We start from the raw sequence: 12,937 nt of genomic DNA, 5'->3' as shown, positions 1-12,937 counted from the left end.
CGCATCTAGCTGGGATGCAGCCAAGACTCACACACACACACACACGACTCCCTCACGCATCTAGATGGGACTCAGCCAGGAACTTCCCCCCACACCTATCTGGGTGCCAGCCAACAGGTGACTCTTGGGTAACATCTAGAGTGGGATTTGCAGTCCTGTCTCAGTATGGATTGGGCTGAGGAGTGGGTCAGGACAGCCCAGTCAGTGTTATTGAAAGAAGACTCAGGAACTGCTCATGCTGTCTATTTTAAATAGAAATGTGATGAAGAAGAACTACGTCCCTAATGTGTAACAAAAAGGTCTGTCTAACCAGGTGTTTCTTTGCTATTAAAGAAGTTGTTGCATTCGAGTTTCCCATTACTCCTGGGGGAATTCTGCACTTAGGAATACAGTGAACAATATTTTAAAATTCTGCATAATTTGTTTGTCAAAATAACACAGTATAATCACACTAGTTTCAATTATTTTGCTAATTTATTTCAAAATACTTGTCAGCAAGTATGTCTGTAACAATACAGACAGCAAAAAAGATTCCTTACTAGGCATATTAATACAGAACGTTGAGTAATAATTCATGTAAAATACAATATAGAAATGTATTTCCCGCACCCCTCAGAAGCGGTGCAAAGGCTTGGGGGAGTCGGGTAACGGAGGAGTGAGGGAGAGGGAAGTACTTGCTGGGAGGAGCCTGGGAGTGAACCAGGAAAGTTGGTGGGTGTGGGTGGCAGAAGTATAGAAAAGATTTTTTGAGGGGGTGGGGGATTCCTAGAGCAGATCATTTAACAAAACATCCCATCTTGAGAATCCACCAGGACCTTGGTAAATTGTTCCAAAATGGTTAATTACCTCACTGTCAAAAATGTACGGCTTATTTCCAGTCTGAATGTGTCTTGCTTCAACTTTCAGCTATTGGATCATGTTATACCATGTTATACCAGTCAGTTAGACTGAAGATCCCATTATGAAATATGTGATACTTACAGACTATAAGCAAGTCACCCCTTACCTTCTCTTTGTTAAAGGAAACAGAGAGAGTTCTGTGCGTTCATGGGATCCCACGGAACATGGCCATGACCCGGGCCTTCTGCGTACTTTCCCAGGGCAGACCCCAAGAATCCTGGTTCTAGGGCTCCAGGAAGGCGCCCCTGAAAGTGGGCTACTCACAGGGGTCAGGTCAGCTAGGAGCAGCCACTGGCCTGCTCTTCAACTAACTTCGTTGCCTGGCAACTAGCAGGCCCAGCTGCCCTGGCCTGGAGCTGCCTGATTGATCACAGGGTCTGACTGGCCACAGGGCCAGCAGTCTGGTTTATAAGATCAGCAGCAATAACAGAGCACTGGCTGCTCAATATGCTCCTTGGCTGCAGTTGCGCTTGGTCCTGTCCCTGCTGTGTCGTGTCTAGTTCTGCTCCTGCTCCAGCCCCAGCCTGCTCCTGCTCTAAAGCCCCAGTCCCAGCTCCATGCTGGCTTTCGACTCCCAACTCTGATCCTTGGCTGTGACTCCAGTTACCCTTTGGCTTAGACTTTGGCTTCTAACTCCCAGCTCCAACCCTTGGCTCTGCCTCAGGACCCGTCCTTTCTGAGTTCAGACTCTTGCTCTGCCCATTAGGCCAGACCACCCACGACTCAGCCAGTGACAGAAAGGACAGGGGAGTGGGGGGCCGGGGGACAGGGCACACAGAGATTGGACAGGGTGAGACAGGGACTGGCTGGACAAGGAAACGGGCAAGGAACCAGTGGTGGCAGAGGGGAGATACAGATCAGACGAGGAGCTGTGGGGAACTAGAACTGGCTGGGCAAGGAGAACTTGGGACTCACTGGGGAAGACAAGTGGGACTGGACTGAGTAGCTGCGGGTCAGGAAGAGGCAGGACTAGGACAGGTTGGAGGGAATAGGACAGAAGGGGACAAATTTTGGGGAATTGAGCTGACTTCTCCTGATGGCAAGAGCTAGATTTATCCCTGGCTAGGCTGTGCACAGAAATAAGAGGGCAGGTCAGGGCCTGCAATGTGTGTTCCCCATTAGGGAGGTCTGATCTCTCTTGAGCTCATTCAGTACCGTCTCTGCGGTCAATGTCTGTCAGCACCTTCACGGCCACCTCCACTCTGTAGCGCTTGGCGCAGTACCTGATCAGCACATCATTAATAGCTGTGGCAGCCTGTATGTCTAGCTTCTTGCAGGGAATGAGCTTCACCCCCTTGTCAAGCAGGGCCACTTGCAGCCTGATCACTTATCTCCTCAGCTCTGTGTCCCCCTGCTCTTCCAGGGTCTGCCACAGCAGCTTTTTCCATGTTTTCTCCATGCCAGCCCTGCCCAAAGGGAGTCAGGATGCTGCTGTCAGTCTGCGCCGGAAGAGAAGTGGAAGTGATTTCAGCATCTGTCTCCTGTCCTGTCCTGTCTGAGGTCCCTTCGCCCCACCTCTTGTGTATTTCCTGTTCTTGTCACTTTCTTCTGCTCCCAGAGATTTCATTTTGATCTCTGTTACCAAGGGAAGTGGGTTCTCCATCTCCTGGTGTCTTCAAATCCAGACTGGATGCCTTTCTGGACCATGCTTCAGACAAATACATTATTGGGCTCAGTACAGGGGTAACTGGGTGAGATTCTCTGAGCTGTGTTACACAGGAGGGCAGACTAGATCATGTAATGGTCCCTTCTGGACTTAAAATCTATGAATGTAGTGTCACCGCACCTAAAGTGGGTCACAACTGAGTACCATATTCAGGATAAACTGTATGAAACGGCAGATCCACCCCAAACTGGTGGTTATTCTATCATTAGAGTTTACCAAGTCGGTAACAAAATGAGCTTCTGTCTCACCATACTGGTTCACCAGTGGCCAAAAAATACAGTCCCCTTAGGAAATCCAGCCCTTGGCTCACCACCCAGACATCTGGTCTTTAAGATGAGAGGTCACTGAAAGACAGATTCATCATTAGGGCCCTATGGAATTGACGGTTCATTTTGGGAAATTTCACAGTCATCACATTTTAAAAAGCTTGATTTTCACAGTTACAGATCTTTAAATCTTAAATTTTCGGGTGTTGTCACAAATCATGAATATGTATTTAAAAATATAAAAACATGTAAAGCCTTCAAGTCAGCACTTTTCAAACTGGGGAGCCCAACCCAAAAGGGGGTTGTAAGGCTATTGTGGGATGGGTGGGGGTGCTGTGGTATTACCACCCTTACTTCTGCGCTGCCTTCAGAGCCGGGCGGTGGGAGAGCGGTGGCTGCTGGGCGGGAGCCCAACTCTGAAGGCCGAGCCACCACCACCAGCAGCACAGAAGTAAGTGTGGCATGGTCTGGTATTGCCGCCCTTCTCCACTGCTGCAAGTGGCAATGGCATACCATGCCACCCTCACATCTGTGCTGCTGATGGCAACAGCACTGTCTTCAAAGCTGGGGTCTCAGCCAGCAGCCACCGCTCTCCCACTGCCCAGCTCTGAAGGCAGCACAGAAGTAGGGGTGGCAATACTGCAAACCCCCTACAATAGCCAGATTTAATGGGGGAGACCAGGTTTTGTGTTTGTGAATTTGGTAGGGCCTTATTCATCATACATAAAGTCCTTGCAATCCCAAGGGACAAGCCACTTAACCAGGTCAATATATCACTCAGATCTGGTAGCCAATCCTCTAGTATTTAATAACTACAGGTTCTTCTTCAAATGATGTCCCTGTGGGGGCTCCACTTCAGGTGATTGTGCGCCCCTGCACCTCTAGTCTAGCAGTGCCCGGTGGGGTCGCATGTGTGCTCTCCCCGTCTCGCGCCAGCAGGGGCCATTAACCAGCGTTGTACGACCAACACTCCTCCCCACCCCCCAGTCCTTCTCAACCACCCTTAGTCTGAGTCTGAGCTCCAGCAATGCCTCTGCATGACTTACCTTTTGATATAGGATTAGCCGTGTAGTTTGGGAAATACATTAGTTAGATAGGAAAATATCTCTTCGCCCTTCCAATTACAAAACGATTCTTACAAGGTGTCCGGAATCTCTGTCCTGAACTCAGAATCCTAATACCTCTATAGGATCTTAACCTAGTACTTAGTTCTCTTACCGGACCTCCGTTTGAACCCTTGGCTACATGTCCACTCTTACATCTATCAGTGAAAGTGGTCGTCCTTGTTGCCATCACATCCGCAAAATGCGTAGGAGAACTTGGGGCCCTCATGTCATACCCCATGTACAGGATCTTCTTCAAGAACAAAGTCACTCTAAGACTGCATTCTAAATTTCTATCTAAAATACCCTTTTCATTCCAGCTCAATCAATCCATCCATCTTCCCGCATTCTTCCCTAAACCCCTTAAGACAGTGGTTCTCAACTCTTGTCCACCGCTTGGAGCGCCGGGCCCATTTATTTACCTGCTGTGTCCGCAGGTTTGGCCAATCGCGGTTCCCACTGGCCGCTGTTCACCGCTCCAGGCCAACGGGGGCTGCAGGAAGCAGCACGGGCCGAGGGATGTGCTGGCCACCCTTCCCGCAACATAAGTCAACAACTCAGTTCCCTTAAAGTAACATAGCCTCAGGCTTCTCACTAGTCACCCAAGTCAGATATGATGAGGATTAATGAAAACCTTATTCATCATATAAAATAAAAGGTTCTGCCAATCCCAAAGGATCGGACACATCACCTGCCATGTTAATGAATGTTCCAGCTCTTACCCAAATACACGTTGACAGCCAGTTCTTATCAACTAAACTAAAATTTATAAAAAAAAGAAAAAAGAGTATGGTTAAAAGATCAGTATACACCCAGACATGAGTTCAATTCTTGAGGTTCAGATTCATGGCAGAGATGGTGAGCTTTGTAGCTGCAAAGAGTTCTTTCAGAATTTAGTATAGAGGTTATAGTTCAGTGTCCAGTATCACATTCAGGGTGTTCCAGTTTAGGACCACGATCTCAATCTTGCGACTCAAACTTCCCCTGATGAAGCTTAAGCAGATCTGAGATGACAGGATCGGGAATCAAGGATCTTTTATACAATTTTAGGCCTTCTGTGACAGGGCAGAGTCCCTTGGCTCACAAATAGGTCCACCACCAGTACTTAGCTACACGAATTAACATAAGGCAATTGCCTGTTTTTCCACCATTCACAGAGGATTTGCTATACATTTCAAAGAGAGATGAATACAGCAGTATCCTATGTTTAAAGTTCATTTAAATGTTAAGATGTTCTTTTGATCTCTGAATAAATAGAATACAGCATGGACAGGGACTGTCTGATTACATTGTTGACCTCTACCAGTATATATGTAAATACACAAAACCACAAATATTATCTCCCCATATGTTGAATTTGAGTCATTTATCCTGCAGGAGGCTTAACCCTTTCTGGTCATGCGTCCCAGACCCACTTTGGGGTCCCGACCCACAGTTTAAGAACTGCTGAGCTAGAGAGAGATCCTTAAGTCTAAAGAGGGTTGGGGTGGCAGTAAGCTATGAAATTGCTCCTCATGTTCTTGGTTCCTCATACATTCAGAGAAGCAGGACTTTGTTCATTCTTTGCAAATAAAATTGCATCAAAGAAATACCTGGCTTCCAGCAGCACATCCCCAGGGCCCCAAACTCAGACTAGTTGCTCAGGTCGAAAAGTGTCAATAATACTATGAAGCTATAAAAGCAATATAGTGCTTTAATAGTACCTGTATTAAGAAATGAACTCTGAGGATGAGCACAAATAATTTCGTCACTTGACTCTGATGCTGACAGCACAACCACCCAGATATCTCAGGGCCTGGCTGAGATCAGTAAAAGGGAGAAAGGCAGCTGGCTGAAGCTTTTCTTGGGCAAGATAGAGATGATGTTGATTGGAAGAGAAAACAATGGGAAGAGCCAGTCACCACCATAGATAGCAGTTTCCATTAATGAAAGAGTCACTCCTCAAATAGTCATTTCAGAGCCTGGGATATCTTCTTGCACACTAAGATGACTACAGCTGCCAAAGACATCCTCTCTCACCTGGGGCTAGCAAGTAGGCAGCAACCCCTGCCTATTGGAGCATGACTTGAGCACAGTGACCTGTATCTATGGGTAGGTCTGCACTGCAGCTTGGAAGGGTAAATCCCAGGGCAGGTGTGAGGTGACAAGCAACCCAGCTCAGAAATCTCATCTTTAGGGAAGCTGCAGCTGGACGAGGAGACCACAGCCCACTTCCCCAGTAATGTCAGCAACGGAAAGGACATCCCCACCACGTTCGACCTGTTAAACTGGCTCCCTACAGAATACTGGGTTCATGTCACCATATCAGTCCTCAGCTTTAAGGCCCTCCACAGAAACAGACCAAGCTATATGACAACACCCTTAGGCACCAAGGGGCCAGAGGCAGTGTCAGTCTGTTCCCTTCCCACTTCAGGGAACACTGGTGAGGGAGACCTTTGGGCTTCCCACCAACATCACGCTGCACAAGGGCATTGCAGGGGGAGAGGGTGGAGGTGTGAGTGGGTGTGGCCAGCACACTGATATGTCCTAGCTTCTCTGCACCTCTGCAAAGTCCCTTAAAGGCCACTGTGGCAGGGGAACAACCTTTCCTGTGACAGGGTCCCCCGCAGCTGTTGGATCTGGACTATTCTCAGTGATAGCAGATGGATCTAGACTATTCTCAGTGATAGCAGATGACAGGACAAGGAGTAATGGTCTCAAGTTGCAGTGGGGGAGGTTTAGGTTGGATATTAGGAAAAACTTTTTCACTAGGAGGGTGGTGAAACACTGGAATGCGTTACCTAGGGAGGTGGTGGAATCCCCTTCCTTAGAAGTTTTTAAGGTCAGGCTTGACAAAGCCCTGGCTGGGATGATTTAGTTGGGATTGGTCCTGCTTTGGGCAGGGGGTTGGACTAGATGGCCTCCAGAGGTCCCTTCCAACTCTGTTATTCTATGATTCTATGAACTGGGCAGGCATAAGCTACTTGCTGTGGACTCATTTTGGGCAGTACTTCAGGTACATTGGCGATGGGCTAAGAACCTAGATCGATGGATAGCTGTGTTGTTACAGGGACACCGTCATCTTGAAAACAAGCCACACTTCTGTCTGAAACCTTTTCACTTCCGTTCTGAGTAAAATCCCCATGATTTTGCTGACAAAGTGGTGACTCTAAGCACCGAGAGCACTTTGTGTACAGTCAGTTTCCTCCTGTTTTTGTGGGTCTTTCACATGGGACAGCAGAAGGGGAGAGGAAATATTTGAAACAATAGGACAATGTGATTGTAATCCCATCAAAATGCAGCACGTGAAACTACTTTAAACTCTTTTTTCTTTTTTAATGACTCGATCTCAAGCTTTGACAGAGACAGTCTCGCCTTCCAGCTGTAGGATTTTTTAGGAAGTCCAGGTGTCAGAGTGTAATTTCAGAGCAATTCCCATGTAAGTACGAAACCAAGGGGTAATAATATGGAATTCAACCATGAAGTTAAATATCATTATTGCTAAGGAAGGTTATCAAAAACTATATTCCTACGGTAATTAATGACACTGTACACACAGCATAACTACATCGCTGTATGATAATGCATACCGTAAGCTGTTAGACATACTGCCTGACAGCCATAGATAGTGTGGATGGATAGATGGTTGAAAATCCTCAAATCTCAGTTACCTCAGGTTTTGTCTCTAGGTTGGGTGAACTGGAGGCGGTGCAGTAACAAGTCCCGTAATGCAGGGGCTTAGTCAGAGGCGGCTTGGGCACCTGAAATGACTGAAACTTCTTCTCGTATTTTTCCACTGCCTGTGGAAGTTCAAGCAGAGACACTTCTGGGAGATACAGAGAGAAAAAACACTCAAAGCAAAGACAATTCTTTCCTTCTTGCTACAGCCTGGTTGTGTCAGTGCGGTTCACGTGGCTCAGGCCAGACACCTGGGTTGAGGACCCACACCCATACCACTGGTCGAGGGCCTGGGCACAGGGTGTTAACAGCCCCCTCCTCACCCCTCCCTGAGCCCAGCCTGGCTCCTCACCTGCAACAAAGCAGAAGCGTCCATAGGCCTCACTGCTGCCCGAGTCCCAGGCGCTGCTATTGTCACATGGGGAACGGGCCGAGTTGCTGGTGCTGGGACAGGGATCCTCCACCTCCTTCCCTGGGAAGGCTGGAAGGTCCTCAGGGACCGGGCAGGGCGATGCCTCCTGCTGGAAATCAGGGCTGGGCTCCTGGGCCTGCTGCTGCCCACACAACAAGCCCCAGAGCCACCCTGCCTGGTTCCGCTCCTGGGCTGGGTCCTGCCTTCCCAGCAGCATCCTGGCCCAGCTCCATTTTGGTCTGGATGGAGGGGCCACTCTGCTCCTGGGGAAGATGGCAACTGCTTCCCTCAGGCTCTGGGGCCACCAACAGAGCCTTCTTCCTGAACATCCTCAGGAGCCTGGCCATCCTGGAACCGAGCAGGGAGTAGGCGTGAGTTTGGGGTCAAGGCAGCCTCTCACTAACCAGCCTTTTTTGTCCCTTCCCATCCATGCCCCAGCCAGAGCAGCTCTTCCTCCCCCCACAGGGGTGCAGGGAGTGCAAGCAGGAGTTCATTGCATGGTCTGCTCCCAATGTTCCCCCTTTTCATCCCTGGTGCTGCAATAACCGGGGAGTCTCCCCCTTTTCGAGCACTAGGGTCAGTCACAAAGACCATCGGTCACTTTGGACAAGCAGCTCCCTCCTGCCATCCCAGGCCAGACTCATCCCTACCCCCACCCCCGCACAGGCTAGAGAAGGAACAGAACTGAGAAGTCTGGACTTCTCATGGGAAACCATTCCCCACTTCAAAGTCCCCAGGCATAGCAAGGCCAGAACCCCCTTGTTTCCCATTGATTTCCATGCTCAGCAGCTCACAAGGTCTGGCCCAGTTCAGAGACTCTCAACCTGGGGAACAATCTCCCACAAGGGAAGGGCTGGGAGCCCCATTGCTGGGACCTTTCCAAACACACTGGAGACGGCTCTGGAGAAGCCCATCCCCGGTCTGAGAGTGAGGGGCTCCTGGGGGCTGTTTGCAAATCCAATCTCCTTTGGGAGAGATTCTCCCCCCCTCTTTCTGCTTCTCCCCAGATAGACAGGGAAAGCCACAGAGGAACCCTAATGCCACTCACTTGCTCTCGGTGATGGAGTGATGGATGGAGGATGTTCAGTGTCGTCCCTCGCCCTTCTCCTCACCCTCCAAGCCCAAGGTGGCCTGGAGAGGGTGGTGGTGACCTGAGGCGTTACCTGCCCAGCCACCAGGCAGGGTGATGACACTGGGGGATCGACTGGCTGTGAAAACAAGAGTCTGTCTTATTGCCAAGGGATGGAGAAATTCGGCCTGCAGCAGGGGGTACAGATCATTGCCGTAGTGCGCGGGTGACAGCGCCTCCAGGATCCTGACATCCCAGCACTTTACACACCTTCCTGAAGCCTCCCAAACCCTCTGGGCTGTCAGGATTGCGACCTCAACCCTACTCATGAGAAACAGACCTGGGGAGGGGAAGCTACTGGCTCAGGGTCACAGCAAGTGTCAGAGCTATGGATGGGACCCAGCAGTCCTTATTTCCAGGCCCCTTCACTAACCACTGTTGCACACTCCCTCCCACAGCTGGCAATTACAGCCAGGCCCTCATGTCCGCTCCCCCTGCCTTTCAGAGGGAGTGTGCTCCGCTGGAGTGACTGGACCAGGGAATTGGGAGTCAGGACTCCTGAGTTCCATTGCTGGGTTTCCTATTGGTTCCATTGCTGGTTGTTTTCCTTTTCCTGTGGGACTTTGGGCAAGTTGTTCCCCTGTCTATGGCTCTGTCCCCAGCAGTCAAATAGGAATTTAATACTTTCCCGCTATTGGAAAGTGCTGGGAGAATCCCCCAGCAAAAGCTGCTCTGACAGCGCTAAGCAGCATCTGACCAGTAGAGGTCGAAGTGCACTGTCCAGGAGGAGGAGTGTTTGGCTCTGGGGTTTCACTTCAGCCCAGTCTATAGAGAGGGGCCCAGCCAGGGAGTTTGGCTCAAGAAGACCAATTCTCCAATTTGTTAAGGGCGTTTTGAACTCCAATCCTGTGCTCCAAAGTGCTTGGTGTCACTTGCAAATTTTAGAAGGATACTCCCCACTCCATTTTCCAAATCATTAATGAAAATATTGAATCGTATCGGACCCTGGACTGATCCCTGCCGGACCCACTATGTACATCCTCTCCCTTGGAAAGCCAAACATGGAGAAGGGCTCTTGGAGTATGGGCTTTCAACCCCTCTGCACCCACATTACACTAATTGCATCTAGACCACATTTCCCTCCTTTGCTTGTGAGAATGTCCTAAGGAACTGTGTCAAAAGCCTTAGTAACACCAAGATAGATCACATCTAATGTTTACCCACCTCCACCAGGCCCGTAACCCTGCCAAAGAAGGAAATAGGATTGGTTTGGAATGATTTGTTCTTGACAAATCCATGCTCGCTAGTCCTAAGAACCAAATTATCCTGTAGATGCTGACAAACTGATTAAGAACATATTCCAGTATCTTTCCAGCTATGGAAGTGAGGCTAGCTCGTCTGTAAGTCCCAGGGTTCTCTTTGTTCCCCTTTCAAAGATAGGTCCTGTCTTGTTAATGGATGGGAAGATGTTCTTTTTCAGGGATCTCAGACGCGAACTGGGGCACAGCACCTGGTTTGTTAAGGCCACAAAAATGGAGGCAGGAACCTCTTTTCTCCTGCTGGCAAAGAACCCCAGGTACCTAAAAGACAGGGACTCACATCCCTGAATGGGCTTTAAACAAGGCAATGGTTACAAAATTTGGCCCCGACCATTTCTTGTTTCCACGCACTAGACATTTTGGCAAACTTTAGAATTCCTTGGTGCTGAACACCGGGAAACTCCCCTCTCTCCTTCACAGAGGGCTTTAGCGCCCCTTCTCTCACTCGGGCTCACGACTGCCCAGAGTTCGAGAATATTCCCCGTTCCCATTGGACAGATGGGAGGAGCCTGGGGTACAGAGAAGGGAAGTGGCCGACCCAAGGGCCTACGCTGCCAGGGTGCTAGACGGGGGTGATTCTGGAGCGAGTTAAAGGCTGGGGAGGGGGCATCCTCCATCGAGAGGGGAAAGCCCAGGCTGGTCAGGGTGGCTGATCCCCCTCGCCCTCTGAGGGGGCACTTCGGGGTGGAGAAGAAGATTGACCAACTGCCAGAACTGCCACTTTGGAGGGTCCCACTCTCCCAGGTGGCAGGGGCTTATCCTGACACAATCCCAAAATTTGTCACTGTGGTAAAAATCCCTCTTTGCTAAAGAGAACAGGAAAAATGAAAAGGATCTGATTGTTCAGAAACCCCAAAACCAAACATCAAACTGGTGAATTTTCAACCTTTGCCATTTTATCCCTCCCCCCACCCCCCAGTGAAATGGTTCATCCCCTCAGCTGGGAGCTTTTATCCTGAGTCTGGGGATGTTTCCAACTCCCCCCCCCCCCCCCCCCCCCCGCACAAGTGAGAATGGTCCTTCCCCAGCCCAGAGTGGCAGTTGGTAATTAGGGGTGGGGGCGGGGTTGTGCAGTTTGAAAGTAGAGGGTGAATTGCCCAGAGTGGGACAGTCTGGGCCTGTATTGGCTCCATCTCACAATCCAAACCCCAGATGCCCTTTGCCCTTCACTGCGGCATTAACCCCTGGGAGCAGCAGCTGCAGGGGGCGAGAGGGGACGATGGGCTCAGGAGGATCAAACAGCTCCTGAATTTCTAACAGTCCCAGTGAATGTTCCCTGAGGGGCCACAACAGGCTGCCGCAGCCTCAGATCCTGAGAGGTCCCTGCCCCCCGCCCCCATATCCTGTGGGGCAGCCCCTGCTTCAGCCCCTAAGACGTCACTGCCACACTGTATCCTGTGAGGCTCATCACACTCCACAGGGATCTATGAGATCACCCCCATTTCCTTTCCTTGCCCATCTTCACCATTTATGGCCAGGTAGCCCTACCCCATCTCTGTGGAGGAGCACCCCAGATGATGCGCCCAGGGGAGAGGAGCATGTGACTGCAGATCAGGTTCCTAATAAATTATTCTGTCTGAGGAGTACATAAAAAGGACCATAATGATAAGCTGACCCTGGAGCCCATGCTGATCACTCAGCAACTGTCATGTGAGCCCAGATACACACCAGGAGAGTCTGTCTGCTTCGGCAACTGCCAAAACTGGTTGAGGGGAGGGAAGGGGATAACACTTAAGGGGTGGGAATGAAGGTTGTCTCCACTGTATTGCAGGAGAATTTCAGCTTTCATTACAAAAGTTTCTAGCCCTCATGGTAGCAAAGAAAACCTTGAATACATGAAACCAGTGCACCTAACAGCTCAGAAACCTAAAGCAAGTAAAAACCTCCAACTTCCATTTTCTTAGAACAGTCTCATGATTTTTAACCATTTGGGGGTGGCAAACAGTTTAGCTAACATGTACTGCTCAGGCAGGTTAGTCACAGCACAGCTCAGGTTCACCAGCAGGAGACAGAGGACAATAACTCCTGCTTTCTATCCCTATGCCCCAGCTAACAGGGATAATATTGACCCACCTCAGAGGGGCTGGCAGGGGTCACCACTGTCATGACTCAAGTTGGAATGAGTTGTGCTCTTGGTAGTGAAGGGCCCAGAATCAGTCCCCATGGATGCCCAGGGTGTCTGTATTGTGGCCGTGGTTTGACTCACCTAGCATTCCAGGCTGTTTAGCCCGGTCCTGGCCAGGCGTGGTGCATCTGCTCCTGGCCCTCTCTGGCACACAGCTCCGTCACACACAGAACACTGCCCGCCAAGGACAATCTATCAGCTCCCATCTGGTGTTCAGCTCCAAGATGGATGGTGAGCCCTAGCCAGACCACAGAAAGAGAGGGTGGTGCTCTTTGGTGGAAACTGCTCGAGCTTCAGCCTCTGCTCCCACCTCCACCCACATGCTAAGGGCTTCAAAAGTGGTCCCTGACCCCAGGTAAACAAAGTAGCTGAGCTGAGGCCAGGGTGGGTGGAATTACTGCTGGGACTGGTCCTAGGAGA

This window comes from Caretta caretta, chromosome 6 (assembly GCF_965140235.1).
Source record: "Caretta caretta isolate rCarCar2 chromosome 6, rCarCar1.hap1, whole genome shotgun sequence".
NCBI lineage: Eukaryota > Metazoa > Chordata > Testudines > Cheloniidae > Caretta > Caretta caretta.
Note: the sequence above shows the minus strand (reverse complement) of the source record.